A 6,840-nucleotide genomic window follows, 5' to 3' on the forward strand; every position below is an offset into this window, starting at 1 on the left:
TGTAGAATATTCTACACACTATTAGACATAGCCCTTGAGTCAGTTATGTTTAAATGTTTTCCTTGTCACCAGTTATTAGTAGGAATAAAGTTGTTATATAAAAATAAAAGTATCAATGAAACTTTTTTTTAAGGGAAAAATGGGCTGGATTTAGAATTTGAAGATCTAAGTTTAAATCCCAAAAAAGAGACCTTAGTGAAGTCTTTGAACATTAACTTCCACATAAGTTCTGGGAGTTGCATTTATTAAGTATATTGATAAATTGGCTCTGCAAACTAAAACGCTTGTACTCCAGCCATTTTTCTATGGAGCCAGGCCCTTTTTAGTCATTAACTAGACCTAGGGGCAAATAGTAAAGGCTTGAAGAACTAAGTGGAAAATAATAAGGGATTGCCAGAGTGGGAAAACTGGCAGCTTTGGCCATAAGGGTCAGAGTAAAGAGGTGAAAGAGAATTAATAGCATTTTGATATAATCCAATCTGGAGGAATATCCAGGGCCATGTCTAGTGTTAGGATTCCATATACACCTAATGCATTAACTTCACTGCACCAGCAGCAGCAGCAACAGGAAGAATTTTCAAATTTGAGCATGCTAAGTTTCTTTTTCTCCATTCTAAATATGTTTAGATTCACAAACTAGCCCTTTCATGGCATAAGCATCCTGTTTACCTTATTCTGTACACTTTCAAACTTAGCAGTAATGTACTTCTTAAAATATAGCTCCCAAAAGTGAACACAATACTATAGATATATGGTCAAGTTTGGAAAGTTGTAGCTCTCCTCAGTGTTCCATAAGCTAATGGTGATGAAATGCTCAGCAAAGTAATGAAGCTTTTCCCCTGGCTAGGCTGCTCACAGAAAAGCATAGATGCCCAGGCTGATATAACTTCTGTTCTTTGAACATTTCTTTGAAATAAGCTCTAAATTTATGATCATATGGCCATGTGAATGCTTTACTGTCTCTTCTGAAGCCTTCAATTTAATTTTCATCTGAATTATGGTCAGAAATTCATGTCAGTTCCTTGTTCCTGTCATGCCCCCTAACAAAGCAAATTTCCTCAATACTTTGCTTCCTCAAATTGGAAAAGGGCTAAGTAATGCTGGAAGGAGGAAATTACTTTTATCTTGCCCCATCATGCTCCTCTGTTCTATGCAAATTATTAAGGGCTAGTATCATTGGAAAAGAATGAAAATGCTAGAGATATCTTTCCTATTTCCTTTAACAACTCAAAGCTTTTTTTCTCTGATCTTTTAACATCTGTTAGATCTTTGACTAATGATAGCTCATAACAATAGCTTTTAAATCCTCTAAAAGAAGAATTATTTGATTATGTATGTATGGGATATATAGAAAAATCTGAAAATTAAATTGTTTTCCCTTTAACCCATGTGAAATTGAGTGACACATTTTTATAAATGTAATCAAATTTCATAAATCTAATATGCATTAATAATATTCTATAAAAATAAGACCCATTCCCTGTGAACAAGTGTCCAAAGGGTATGGGCAGGAAGTTTTCAAATGAAAAAAAAATGCTATCAAAAGACCATATAAAAAATGCTCCAGATCATTGACAATAAGAGAAATGAAATTAAAACAACACTGAGGTGCTACCATGTGCCTGTCAGAATGACAAAGATGAAAAAAGGAAAAATAGCATAAAACAGAATATGAGGATAAATAATGGAAGCAGAGAAATATTTCCTTTCTATTGCTATAATCATTTCCCTATTTCTAATATTTATTATATCTGTCCTAAAACATTTTAATAGGCTGTTAAATAGTCCTCTATCTTCTAATAATTTCTTCCATCTCCCTGGAATCTTTCCTATTAGAGATTAGAGATTAGAGATTACTATCTAATAGGGGAAAGAATATGCAAACAAATATTTAAAAAGCAAGATTATATATACATATATGATATATAGGAAGATTTTATATATATATATATGATATATAGGAAATAGAGGAAAGGCAGGAATTAAGAGGGTAGGAAAAACTTCCAGTAAAAGTTGGGATTTTATTTGAGATTTAAAGAAGCCAGAGAGTAGGCAGAGTTGAGTAACAAGAGTATTCTACACATCAGAGAAAGGGAGAGAAAATGTCCAGAGCTTAATGATGAAGTTTCTTGTTCTCAGAACAGCCAGCAGGCCAGTATCATTGAATAGAAAAGTAAGTGACATGTTCTGGATCATATATTCAGTATGTGTAAGAAGCAGAATTTGGCTTCCTGGTTCCAAGATGAATCAACTATGTCACTTTGCCTTCAAATTCCCTAAAGGTTATTTATACCTAAATTATGGATCATTGTGTATGCATATATACATACATATTTATTTGTATACATATATGTAATACATATATGTGCCAATTTGCTTACTAATATATCTTTGAACCTCTCCTTGCATCTAGTTTGCTTATATTAAGAACTTAAAATATACTTTTGCTAGGTGAATTTATGAATAGTCTGTAGACAATAATTGTTAATTTTCCTTTACTGGAAAGCACATAAATCAATTACTTTCCAGGGCTGTGGGGGTGAGCACTTGGTAAACTATAGCACTTCAAACTTTATAATCAATCTCATTATTATTATTTATTCTATTGATCACAGAATGTCATGATGGTGGAACACCAGAAATGATTAGTGTGAGTTCTGAGACTCTTGAATACACTAAGGGAACATTATTTCTAACGTGTCTATTGTTTGGCACCACCAGGTGTTCATATTGGGTACTGTGATTCAAAATCAGCCACAATGTCAAATACACCTGAGGTCATCGTCTGACTCACTGCCTGTGTTTTAATTCAATAAGCAGTTTGGTGTGCTTCAACTATTGGTTAATAAAACATTCTTGATTTATAGTGAGAAAATGACTTACTTCATGATTGACTTAATGGTCTTTATCAATAAAGTAGATTACCTACATTTTGACATGACCAAATTGCTCTGAATAAATCAATATTTTTCTCTTTTAAATCTGCATCCTACATTTAAACCACTTCCTTAAAATAAAAGATCCTTGGGCTTAAATGGGGATAACTATTTTTGGTTTTTTGAAAGAGAATCTTTGTTAGAAGAAGTTATACAGCAAAGACAAAATAAATATACAAATAGCTACATTTCACAAAAAGAAACTGATAGTATATGCAAGTCAGAAATTAAAGCAATGTCTGGCAGAATTAAATGTGAGTGAATAGAAAATCATGATGATAGAATCAAGTGTTGCAGTGATCATGTAACACAACTCATATGCAATTATTTTTCTTTTAGTAGTGCATAGGAAATTTTAAGATACCTTTTCAGAATTATTTTTCTGGTAGCTGAGACAGCAGTCATGTCATCTAGATGGCATACTATGGGTCAGAAATTCCTAAAAGGAGTCAATGGTGAATCTTTTTTTTCCTATGAAATTATTTTTAAATAGTATTTTATTTTTCCAAATATATGTTAAAATAGTTTTCAACATTCATCTCTGTAAGACTTAGTGTTCCAATTTTTTCTCTCTCCCTTCCTTATCTCCCCTCTTCCCAAGACATCAAGCAATCTGATATAGGTAAAATATGTGTGATTTTTAAAAATAAATTTCCATATTTGTCACGTTATGCAAAAAAAATCAGACCAAAGGAGGGGAAAAAATCATGAAAAAGAAAAAAACCAAAAAGTAAACATACTATGCTCCAATTCACATTCAGTCTCCATAATTCTCACTCTGGATGAGGATGGCATTTTCCATCACAAGTCTATCGGATTACCTTGAATCACTGCATTGTGAAGAAGAGTCAAGTGCTTTACATAATGTTGTTGTTGCCATGTACAATGATCTCCTGGTTCTGCTCACTTCACTCAGCATCAGTTCATGTAAATCTCTCCAGGCTTTCCTGAAATCATCCTCCTGATCATTTCTTATAGAACAATAATATTCCATAACATTTATATACCATAATTTATTCAGCCCTTCTCCAGCCACTTAGTTTCCAATTCCTTGCCACTACAAAAAGGGCTGCCACAAACATTTTTGCACATGTGGGTCCCTTTTCCTCCTTTAAGATCTCTTTGAGAAATAAGCCCAGTAGAAACATTGTTGGATCAAAAGGTATGCACAGTTTTATAGCCCTTTAGGCATAATTCCATAACTATGGAACTGGAGAGCAATTGCTCTCCAGAATGCTTGGATCAGTTCACAACTCTACCAACAATGCATTAGTGTCCCAATTTTCCCATATCCCCTCCAACATTTGTCATTATCTTTTCCTGTAATTTTAGCCAGTCTTAGAAGTATGTAGTGGTACCTTAGAGTTGTCTTAATTTGCATTTCTCTAGTCAATAATGATTTAGAGTAGCCAACGATGAATCTTAAAGTAAGTCTTCAAAACAAAGGGAATTGGGAGTGGGGTAGAGGGTGGAAGTGAGAAAAAAAAAAAAGAGCAGAAAAAATAGATGGAAAGGGCTAGAGGCAAAGCTCCTGGAGTTCGCCAGGAATTTTAAAAACTGGGGGAAAATGATTTGTTATTAGATAATGAATTATATGAGAAATTTTAATGGATTCTCTTTTTCTCTCAAATTGATATTATTCATGAACTCTTAGTAGACCTAATTTACCCATTTGACAATTCTGCGACAGTAATTATGCATTTTTCTTGCTGAACTTGTTTGAAATGTCAGATTTCTTTCAGCTTATCAGAGTTTGTTAATTTAGCTTCATTTTTCTAGAGAATACAGACCCAGCTTATCATCATGGTAGTCTTATCCTATCCTATTTCATGTGCTTCCTACTATAAAAGACACAGGTGATTGGATAAAAGACATCATTACATACAGGAAAACATAATCATATATCCAAGCATAAAATGCCATCTAGTATTTTAAAGTGGGATCAACTTCATTATTTCTCTTTTCTGTATTCCTCCTTTACTGACATACATTGCAGCCTCATTCAGTTTTTGAACTTTACTTAGTAGTTAGTGTTATTAGGTTTCTTGATTTTTTTTTAACCACATAAACTATAAGAAACAACATGATCAGAGAGGTCTAGCTTTGGAGTCAGGAAGATTTGAGTTGAAAGTATTGTTTTTGTTATATACCAATTCTGTGACTATGAGTAAATCACTTAATTTCTCAGGGTCCCAGGCATGCTTCTGAGACTAAATTCTGAAACTAAATCTGTTTTTGAGGAAGGAGATTTAACACTGGATTATCACAATGACATCAGCAATTCAGATTCAAAAGAATAAAAGTACTATGACTATGTATGTAGTAAGTACCTCTTCTAGTCTAGTTCTTCAGTTTGGTAGCACAGGTTGCATATTGCGTTTCCAAAGGTATTACTTTGGAAATAAATAATTTCCAAATTACTTATTTGGAAATAAGGTTCCAGATTCCAGGGGTACTCTAGATCTGTATTGGTATAACTATAATTTATTAGCCTCCCAGTGGTGTATTTGCTCATAAAGGTCAACAAATAAATGTAATTAAAACAAAATAATTTACTAAAATGGCATAGTAAGAACAATAGCAAAACAAAATTCCTGTCATAGACCTGGGAACCACTTATTCACAAATTCATGCAACATCAGTTTAAAGAATAGTCACAATCAAGAGAGCCATCTACACTCAGAGAAAGGACTGTGGGAACTGAGTATGGATCACAACATAACATTTTCACTCTTTTTGTTGTTTGCTTGCATTTTGTTTTCTTTCTCATTTTTTTTCTTTTTGATCTGATTTTTTTGTGCAGCAAGATAATTGTATAATTATGTATGCATATATTGGATTTAACATATTTTTCGCATGTTTAACATATATTGGATTACTTGCTATCTAGGGGAGGGTTGGAAGAAAAGCAAGGAAAAATTTGGAACACAAGGTTTTGCAAAGGTCAGTGTTGAAAAATTATCCAAGCATATGTTTTGAAAATAAAAAGCTTTAATAAAAAAAAAAAAAAGAATGGCCATAAACTGGTCATAAGGGCACACATGTAGGAAATACAACTGTGATAAATGCAGCTCTTGTCTCTGATTCTTCAGGACCTCTTTCCTTTCTTTTTTCATGGTGTCAAGAAATATGGACTTAAGATTTCTTGTAAGCAGGTCACTTAGCTCTCTTTGTCTCTGTCTCTCCTTTTCCCCCCATTCATCTTACCTTTTATTCTTCTTTCTTCCCCCACAACTACAGAGGTGGATACGGAATCTCTATTATCTCAAAGTAATTCAACTGAATTCATAGCTTCATGGCTGATGTCAGGAATGGAAAACATAGTCTTTTCACTTTGTTGTTATTGTTGTTGTTTGTTTTTTTCTTTCTCATATTTCTTTCCCTTTTGATCTAATTTTTTTTCTCAGCAGAATGAATGGGGAAATATGTTCAGAAGAATTGCATTTTAAGCTGTCAGATTGCTTACTGTCTTGAGGAAGAGGAAGGCAGAAAAATTTGGAACTCAAGGTTTTGTGAAGGTGAATGTTGAAAACTATATTTGCACATATTTGGGGGGGAAATAGCATTTTAAAAAATATTATGAACTTGTAATGAAAGATTACTATCATTTTAGTACTGAAGACGCTTATAGGATCATACTTAACGAAAATACTTTGAAAGAAAGTTGTTAGGTAGATACAATAATACTTGAAAACAATTACTTTTACTTCCTGGACTTATTATAAAGTGCAATTTTTATTGACTGAATGAATATGGTTCTCCTCCATTGAAAAAGTATGAATTCTATAGTAGAACAAAAGGTAACAGAATAGCAATCAAAACCTGATTATTTGTCATCAAAGGAAATGGAAAAGAAAAGAAAACCAGTATTTACTCATAAACCTTTCTTCTTATTCCCTTTTTT

This window comes from Antechinus flavipes, chromosome 4, assembly GCF_016432865.1.
Source record: "Antechinus flavipes isolate AdamAnt ecotype Samford, QLD, Australia chromosome 4, AdamAnt_v2, whole genome shotgun sequence".
Taxonomy (NCBI): domain Eukaryota; kingdom Metazoa; phylum Chordata; class Mammalia; order Dasyuromorphia; family Dasyuridae; genus Antechinus; species Antechinus flavipes.